This window comes from Amblyomma americanum, chromosome 7, assembly GCF_052857255.1.
Source record: "Amblyomma americanum isolate KBUSLIRL-KWMA chromosome 7, ASM5285725v1, whole genome shotgun sequence".
In the NCBI taxonomy this organism is placed as follows: Eukaryota; Metazoa; Arthropoda; class Arachnida; order Ixodida; family Ixodidae; genus Amblyomma; species Amblyomma americanum.
This window is the reverse complement of record NC_135503.1, coordinates 174,718,478-174,727,761: the sequence shown is the minus strand read 5'-3', so window position 1 is coordinate 174,727,761 and position 9,284 is coordinate 174,718,478. Positions and strand designations below refer to the sequence as shown.

The window sequence follows — 9,284 nt, the reverse complement described above, 5'->3', positions numbered from 1 at the left end:
GTACTCGACGACGAGTCTTCACCTAGGCACAGTCTCCGTTTGGCCTTCTTGCTTAGCACTCTGATGAAGCCGTCGTCAGCCGGAGTCATCACTGGTGGTCGAATACACCACGGTGGCCTGGCTGATTGCGTCATTCGGGAGGCCAAGGCGCTTCCTTTGGGCGGCAGCTGCTGACCCACCAGACTGAAGTCCAACAGCGGCCACTTCCTTCACTGTCAGCAAAAAAATAGTGGTTTAAATATAATGTCGCAAATCAAGGAAAAAACTGAAGAGGCGAATGGACGGCGTTCTCGTTTAAAGCCACTTCATCGCCTTCGTCGGAATCGGTCACCACTTTTCACACTAGAAAATAGGATATAAGTCTAGCTCGCTTTTCTTTTTATTCACTATGAACAATATGGTACTTTAAGAAGGTTGCTTTCTTTTTAACAAAAAGTGAGAGGCCACATCGGTCTGTCTTATTTTTAGAGAGCAACCATTTGAAAAGAACGAGGTCACCATAAAAATAAGTGTTCTTTGGCCATGGTGCCAGCTATCTATCATAGAGCCCAACTAGGGGACGGGAGAGGAACATAAGTCCGGCCCACACCAGCTGTGCACAACGTATATAACTTAATATGGAGCAACTCAGGGTAGTTACACAGCACAAATTTAACATTAGCCGCCTGTGAAAAATGTAAAAGCCGAGAAGAGAGGAGTCAGCAAAAGTTGCGAGAAAGATGATAGGAAAGTGAAAGTTCGAGGGGACGATAGGAAAAGGCAACTGCCAATTTCCTCCGGTCGGGTCAGGCGGGTGTGCCGTGTATAGGAACCAGGGGCCAAAGTGGTGCGCTTCCTCCACCGATGGGCCTTAAAGGTCCAAACGCTCGGATCGGCTCAACCTCCAGCATCCCTTTGTCCCCTGTCACGCGATGCCACGCACGGGTAAACGTGGGTGCTCTGGTCCTTGATGACGCACTGCTCACCATCATCCCCCTGCGGGGATGTCCCTGCAGATGCTCGGAAATGCGTTGTGTAGCAACTCACTAACATCTTCATGTTGCAGACGCTTCTGCAAGGCCCTGACTGAGGGGGAATCCCACACCTACTTCTCGTCTGTCCACCAATCCACGATAGGAAATTACGAGCCCGCCTCTTAGTACTGTATACACCTAATCGGTCCTCCTAACCTCACTGAGCCCTACGAAATCCTAGTTATTACAGTCTAGTTTCTCGAAAGGAATACTCGGCTAGCCTCACCGGATACGGTTCTAGCGTTAAGCGTTGCCAGGTTCAGTTTCCAATCGCGGTCTGCCCGGGGCCAGAGGGTCATATAATGTTCTGCTGCGTCACAAGTCTGACCACCGCCTTGGTCAGTTGCCCCTTTGCCGTAGCCGCAGGGCTATGTTACCTGTCACCACAGCCCATTCTCGGCCATCGGCATGACGAGAAAGAAAAAGGGCAGCTCGCAGTTCACGTATGCGCTCACAAAAAAGACTGGGAAAGGTCTGCCGCAAGAACGTAGGCCAGGATACATCTAAACGGGCGGTTGAAATCGCAATCGTTGTAATAAAGCTCTTTTATGGCTTCTTTATTTCTCCCAATCAAGCGTGAGTTATTATCGAGTGTAGGAAGAGAACAAAAAGAGGAATAGTGCCACAGCTGCGCTCCCAGTCACAACAGAATCGTTGTATAGCCCCTCCTCTGTAAACGAGCCTGAGGCATCATGGAAAGAACCTCGACTGAAACTCAAAAAATTATCTGTGTTACCTTGTTGGCTCTCAATTCTATCACAGCACGAATAGCAATTCGGCGGGCCTCCTTCTGCGTTCTGGGTGAGTACAGCTGAACAGCTCTGCACAAAATGGAAGGATATTCCGCGGTGACGAAGTGGATTCGGCATTCGGCTGCTAATCTGAAAGTACCGGGTTTAAAATCGGCCTTGTGGTCGTATTTCGAAGGAGGCGGTGCACGAAACGAGTGTGCTGTGCAATGTTAACGTGCAATCAAGGCCCCCAGCTGCTCTGAATCAATCCACAGGCATCAACTTAGGCGCCCCTAATAGCCGATACGTCGCACCTGGAGGCAAGCCGCAATATTTAGTTAATGAACTTTTTTCTTTTTGTGGAGTTTAACGCTTCATAGGGTTTATCCGCTTGGTGTTCATTCTGAAGACATCGCAGGTCGAAGGTTTCCTTGCACACATCAACGCGGTTGAGCGTTCTATTCAGTTCACACTAGAACGAGAACTGAAAAACACGTTGACATTACTGCACGTCCTTATTGGAAAACGGGAAGATCAAAAGTTCTGTGTGTATTGGAAGCCAACTCAAACCAGCCGCTAACTAAACTTAAATTGCATATCGTTAAGTCCTGGCCTTCGGTCAGCTCTCATAGAAGACTCGCCAGTGGTTGCCCAAGTGTTTTCTGTGTCTGAAGATACCGTCGTTCCAGCAATGACTGCCATATTCGTTCCCGTTGTGTCCTCGAGCACGATTTCTGATGCCTTCGATGCTGTGGTGGAACCTTGTTCCCTTAACTGTGCAAAGAAAAGTGTGCTAGTACCCCGCAGCGTCGTCCATGTGACCAAGGGCCATGCCACTCTTTGGACTGTCAATCATTCCAACGAACCTGCAGTATTGCCATGTGGTTGAAAACTTGCTGGCTTTGAAGAACGTTTTTCTGTACCAGTTGCCGCGATCACTGACAACGTGTCTCGTCCAACTAGACGCCGCGATCTGAGCGACTCTCAATTCCTAGCCATGGTCAACAAATCCCTACCCACTAGCGACCGCCAGGTACTAGTGGCCGTTCTTATGAAGCATGCGGACGTGTTTGACTTTGGTCGCGACCAACCACCGCCGATTCCAGCTTCCCGTACCCATCACATGATCAATACTGGATCTGCACAGCCGATTCGCCAAAAGCCGTACCGCGTCTCGCCTTCCGAACGTCAGATAATCGATGAACAAGTCCGTGACATGTTGCGCCGCGGCATCATTCAGGAATCTTTAAGCCCGTGGGCTGCTCCAGTGATCCTTGTCAAAAAGAAAGATGGCACTTGGCGATTTTGTGTCGACTACCGCCGGCTTAACACTGTCACAAAGAAGGATGTTTACCCGCTCCCGCGCGTTGATGATGCCATTGACTGCCTCCACTCAGCCTCCTACTTTTCCTCGGTGGATCTACGGTCCGGGTACTGGCAGATCCCGATGCACCGGCAAGACAAAGAGAAGACAGCATTCGTGACACCTGACGGGTTGTATGAATTTAATGTTATGCCTTTCGGCCTTTGCAACGCTCCTGCCACTTTTGAACGATTTATGGATACGCTTTTACGTGGCCTGAAGTGGCAAGTTTGCATGTGTTATCTGGACGATGTTGTTATTTTTGGTAGGACCTTCGCCGAACATAACAGCCGCTTAGCCATTGTCCTAGACTGCATAGAGAGAGCAGGCCTCGTGCTGAACTCGAAGAAGTGTCGCTTCGGTGAACGCCAAATTACTGTGCTTTGGTCATCTCGTTGACAAGGATGGCCTCAGACCGACCCGCAGAAGGTTGAAGCTGTAAGCAGTGTCAAAGAACCCAAATCAGTGAAAGAGCTCAGGAGTTTCCTAGGACTTTGCTCATATTTTCGGCGTTTCGTTCCCAAGTTTTCTGATTTAGCCTGCCCGCTTACAAGTCTCCTGCTGAAAGACACTCCTTTCCACTGGACTCCCGAATGCGACTCCGCGTTTCGGCAGCTCAAGTTTCTCCTCACCTCGCGGCCAATATTGCATCATTTCTGCCCGACAGCACCGACTGAACTCCACACTGACGCCAGCGGCATCGGCGTGGGTGCTGTGCTTATCCAACGCCACGAGGGCAATCAACACGTTGTCGCTTATGCAAGTCGCACCCTCAGCAAGTCGGAATGCAATTACACTGTAACAGACCAAGAGTGTCTCGCCGTTGTTTTCGGCGTACTACGGTTTCGTTCGTACCTTTATGGACGTGCTTTTACAGTCGTCACAGACCATCACTCTCTGTGCTGGCTGGTCAATCTACGCGACCCCTGCGGTCGGTTGGCCCGCTGGGCGTTACGCCTCCAAGAGTTTAACTTCAAAGTGTCTTACAAAAGTGGCCGCCAACACGCCGACGCAGATTGCCTCTCGCGGCTGCCGCTCATGGTTACTACTTCCGATGATGAAAACTTCGATGACTATCTCGCTGCCGTTTCCCAAGAGTTTCCAGATCTTGGCACTTTCCAGATGGAACAACGCAAGGATCAGCACTTGGCGCCGCTTTTTGCCGAAGCCCGTGACCCGACATCCGCAAGCCCTTTCTGCGTTCGCGACGGTTTACTCTACAGAACGAATTACTCGCCTGGAGGAGCGCGCTTTCTCCTCGTCGTTCCGGCTACTCTGTACTCCTCTGTTCTGCAGGCAATGCACGATGACGTCACGGCTGGGCACTTGGGGTTTGCCAGGACCCTTAACCGCATCAAAGAACGTTTTTACTGGCCAAAAATGCGTCACATGGTTCAGCGCTACGTGGCCACCTGCGTGCAGTGTCAGCGGTTCAAGCCTCCCACGACTTCTCCGCCTGGACGCCTGCATCCTTTGCCACCTCCAAGCACGCCATATGAACAAGTTGGACTCGATCTGCTCGGCCCGTTTCCCCGCTCGTCCAACGGTAACCGCTGGATTATAGTGTGCGTTGATCACCACACCCGTTACTGTGAAACCGCCGCCCTACCTTGCGCCACCGCTGCTGAGGTCTCGCTCTTCCTTCTTCGTGCTGTCATCCTCCGGCATGGACCTCCTCGAGATGTTATCAGTGACCGCGGTCGCCAGTTTACGGCAGACGTTGTGGAAGAGCTTCTGCGTCTTAGTTCATGCCATTTTCGCCACTCGACGCCGTACCACCCCCAGACTAATGGACTGGTTGAACGTACCAATCGGACACTCACGACCATGCTGGCCATGTATGTCGATTCCCGCCATAAGAACTGGGACGACGTGCTTCCCTTCATTACATACGCCTATAACACGTCGAGGCATGAAATAACTGGTTACAGCCCATTCTTCCTTCTTTATGCCCGTCCGCCTCGAAGCTCCCTCGACAGCATCTTACCTTTCTCTCTCGACACCGAGCCTTCTATTGCCAACACTCTATGTCGCGCTGAAGAAGCCCGTCGAAATGCCCGGATACGCACCTTGGCATCACAGCATCGCTCTAAGCAGCGCCGGCGCAAGGATGTCTCCTACCTGCCCGGTGACGTTGTATGGTTGTGGACGCCCCTACGCAAGCGTGGCTTATCAGAAAAGCTGCTATCCCACTACACAGGCCCGTTCATCGTTGTTGCTCGCCTCAATGACCTCAACTATGTCATCTCTCTCCAATCAACGCAAGGACGCCGCTCAAGGACAACCCAGGTCGTGCATGTCGCACGGCTGAAGCCATTCTACTCTCGGGATCCCGATTGATTGACTGGCCCAGAGGGCTTCGTCTGCGAACGGGGAAATGTCACGTGCTGCGCATGGGCTCTGAGGAATAAAGAAGACGTGCGGCGGCTGGAAGTAGAAGAGGAAGTCAAGTATCCTGCCGCCGGCGCACCAGGCTCCTCTCGACCTGCCTTGTAAATATTATTTGTAAATAGAACCTGTAACAATATTGCATATGAAGCCGACCACAACAGTGGTTCACAGGAAGAAGCGCAATCTGCCTGATAAGGAGCTGTTAACGGTGCGGTGCCGTCACGTGCACTTATATGAGCGGCCCTATACTACCCGTCAACATTATGAACAACGAATTCGTGAGAACAGCCAACGTTAATGCTTTAGAACCAACGTTTTTTGGCGAGTGAGCGTTTTCTGGATTCTCTCACCAGACGGTCTTCTGACCGGCCCTCAACGACAAATACCTTTATTTGTGCTTGTGCTGTTGTCGTTGCGGTGGATTTGGAACGGGTTCGATTGATGAGATTTGGCGCGTGACTCAGCAGACAATACGGTCTTGTTTGCTGAGCCGCTATTTGTTATTTAAACCACTTTTCAACTGAACAATAACATTTGGCTAATTACAGACACTACATCCGCCCCAGGTGAAAGGTTCAAAATGAATGAGTATAGAGTGTGATACGCGTTTCTCTATTGCAGATTCATTTCACACGAATGTCTGCTACGAATTACAAAGTTTCAGAGTGACGTAGTGAGTAGATAAAGGGGACATGGAGGTCTTCTGTTTCTGTTTGGGCAGCGATCTACAGAACTCTGCTGCAATGCAGGCAGTGCACGAGCTGGCACTTAAGGACTGGTTGCAAATTAGGTGGTGAATGCGTGATGTAATGAAAATCAAGTGGTTTTGTGGCTTGTGCTTGTTTAAGTCATGAGGCGTAATTGAATAAAAATTGCTGGTCGTTCAGCTCTGGTTAACCGTTGTCTTAAGCGAAAAGCTCCTCTCTATGGCTACGTTTGTGTTCGAGCGACCACCGTTTTCCTTAGACAGCCATACTGTCATCAACTGTCCATAGTCATGAACTGTTAGAGTCGGGGTGCTCACGCACGAGTCAATGGTTTTATGATAATTAATCGCTTCACTGATTTCCTGATCAATTCTGACCATCAATCCCTGATTTAAGTGATTGATGTATCACTATGGCTTTTGGTGCTGTGCACGCGCTCCTGGTTCTCAAGCAGCATATTTTGCGTGTTTTTTCTTATAAACTTTCATTTGATAGTGTCGGTCCAGTTGCCTTCTTCTTTCTTTATCCCTTGTCTCAGCGCTGCTTTCCCAGCAATAGGTACCCACCTGTTCAACTCTCCGTTTATTTGAACTTTACGCGCAAAGGTTGTGTTTAAAAAATGTTCTTTAGATTCTAATGTGGCCATTACGAAAGGCATCGCTAATCAAATCAGTCCATACAATTTTAAACGCACATGGCAGCAAAGTACTGTCGTCTCTGAGAACGTTTCGCGCAACTTCGGCTGGAGATGGCGAATCGTTTCTTGATGTCTTGCATTTTAATTTTCCGGAGTTCGAACACGGACGAGACGTCTCGCTTCTTTGGAACAGGTTCAAGACTATTGTCATGAAATGCATGAACACATTGATTCGAGTCCGGCGTAAGAAAACAAGGCATCACAACCCTTGGATCAGCCGTGATTTCATCCACCTAAAATGACGCTTAGCACGGAAGCGGAAATCAAAGGGTTGTCATGCTGACTTGCGTGCTCTCAAAGAAGATCTGGTTTCCAAACTGTGAAATGTGCGCAAAAACTTATATGAGGATAAGCATGCTTCTTTTATGAACGATTCTCCTGCAAGTTCTGGCGCTTTCTGTCGGGTAGTAAGCAGGCTGTAGATCAGCTACGCATTAATATCATTGTTAATTCTGATTGAAAGACAATGCTAGTGCCCTTATAAAAATCAGCATCGCCATTTCGTTGACCAACTGTTGACATCTTATAGAATACACAACCAGCCAACAAAAACGGAATGCTTGTTGAGTAGAGCCAACAGCAGTCACTAAAATTTATATTAAACTTAGCCAACACTGTCAGTGCCATTGACTGCAATCAACGGTTGTAAACAAATTTTATATTTACCTTGTCAACCAACTCGATGCTGTTGACTGCATTCAACGGGCATCAACAAAATTTACGCTATGTCAACAATGTCGATGCTGTTGACTGCATTCGACAGGTTTCAACAAAAATTATACTCAACTCAGTAGCACAAATGGGGATCTGAATTGCGGGCCCTTCTGGGCCCGGCACGGGCTGTCCATAGGGGCCCGACATGGGATATGTGCGGGATTTGCAACTCGGCATCGGGGGGACCCACAAGGGCAGCCCAGTGGGCTTACTGCATAGCCCCACGCTGCTCCGCGCTGGATTACCTTGGGCTGGCCCATTCCAGGCTCTCTTGGGCTAGCCCACTCGGGCCTCTTGGACTAGCCCATTCAGTGGCCTCTTGGGCTAGCCCGTTCTGGTCCCACTTCGGCTAAACTATAGTGCCTAGAATATACTTGCTAGTGTGCCGAGGGAGCTCGCTCGCGTGGCCGCTGCGGTGATGCCTTCCTGCGGCCACCGCGTGGCGGCGCTGCCATTCGCTAAGGTGCCACCACGCCGCGTTCGCTGCCGAGGCTGCGTAGGTGCGCTGCGCTTTTCGCTACGGAAGCCTGCCTCTGAACGCTTTGAGAGCACTTTTTGCATAAAAACACTACTGGCTGCAGACAATCTAACCGGCCTGGCATTACGAGGAGAAAATCCGGGACTGATACAGCGCTCGCCGAAGCGTTTGACTCGTACCACCAGGTCCAGTGTACTCAATTTTTATTCGTTTATTCTTTGTGGTGAGCCGCGGAAGGACTTAAGCAGATGTCATATTGACTGCATAATGTTCAGCGAGGTATCCAACTTGAAATACTCAACGAAAGTTGATGCGTTGGCCGCATTACGTTGTTGTGATTGAACGATCGAGTATGGTCCGGACTCATTGTTGCTACATGGAAACTTCCGATCGAGATTTTATTCGACTAGGGGCCAGTCGATTGCGATCCACGCATCGCGATCGCGGGTGAAGGATATCGTATACACCTTCATGCTGAGTGAGCGCTCAGCTAGCTCTGTCCAGGTGGAAAGACCGAGTCGTGGCCCCCATTCTCAACGGCGAGCAGATCATCTATCCCGGAATGGCTCGCATATAGGTAAAAGAAAAGCAGGGCACTCTCGCTCTTTCCCACCACGGGTTCCGTCTTCAAAGATCGCATGCGACGATCAACACAAGCAGTTGGAATAGGTCTCACTATTGATGTGTTTTATTTGCTAATCACAGCTGGCCTCATACAACTTATGCAGGCGTGTATGAGCTTGCGCTTCCCTTTGTAACAGAACAAAAGAAAATGGTGATTGTACCATATTGATTCTTATTTACAAATCTGGAATTGTTACGTTTCGCCTACGACGCGCGGTATAGCCGGCGCGGATGCAACGGACGCCGGGGCTTCGTTCAAAGTGGCGGTCATTTTGGGCCCGTTCAGTGCTGCCGTAACGCCTCCCGCCAAGCGCGTCCAGGCAGGTTTCAATGCCACGTGTCGTCGTGTGTGCGTGTGTGTGTGTGTGTGCATGTTGGTGCCTACGCTTGTCAAAGCGCGGCAGCCGGGGAGAGGAGCTCCCCAACTGGGAGGCGAGGAGGTCTGACCGGCGCCGGCCCGGCGGACGCGTCACTTCACGTCTCAACATGTCCGTGCGTCGCCGTCTCGTGCGACTCATCCCAAGCCGGACTCAGTGGGTATAAAAGCAGCTGCCCCGGACGCCAAA

At 50.3% G+C, this 9,284-nt stretch overlaps 1 long non-coding RNA gene across 1 annotated transcript in view; it reads left to right on the top strand.

The window, feature by feature from the left end:
* Window positions 1–1,671: 1,671 nt before the first annotated feature.
* LOC144097589 (uncharacterized) overlaps window positions 1,672–9,284 on the top strand; it is a 234,143-nt gene continuing 226,530 nt past the window's right edge. The window contains exon 1 of the long non-coding RNA XR_013307078.1: window positions 1,672–1,814. This is a non-coding gene — a long non-coding RNA (uncharacterized LOC144097589). The remainder of the gene's footprint in view (window positions 1,815–9,284) is intronic.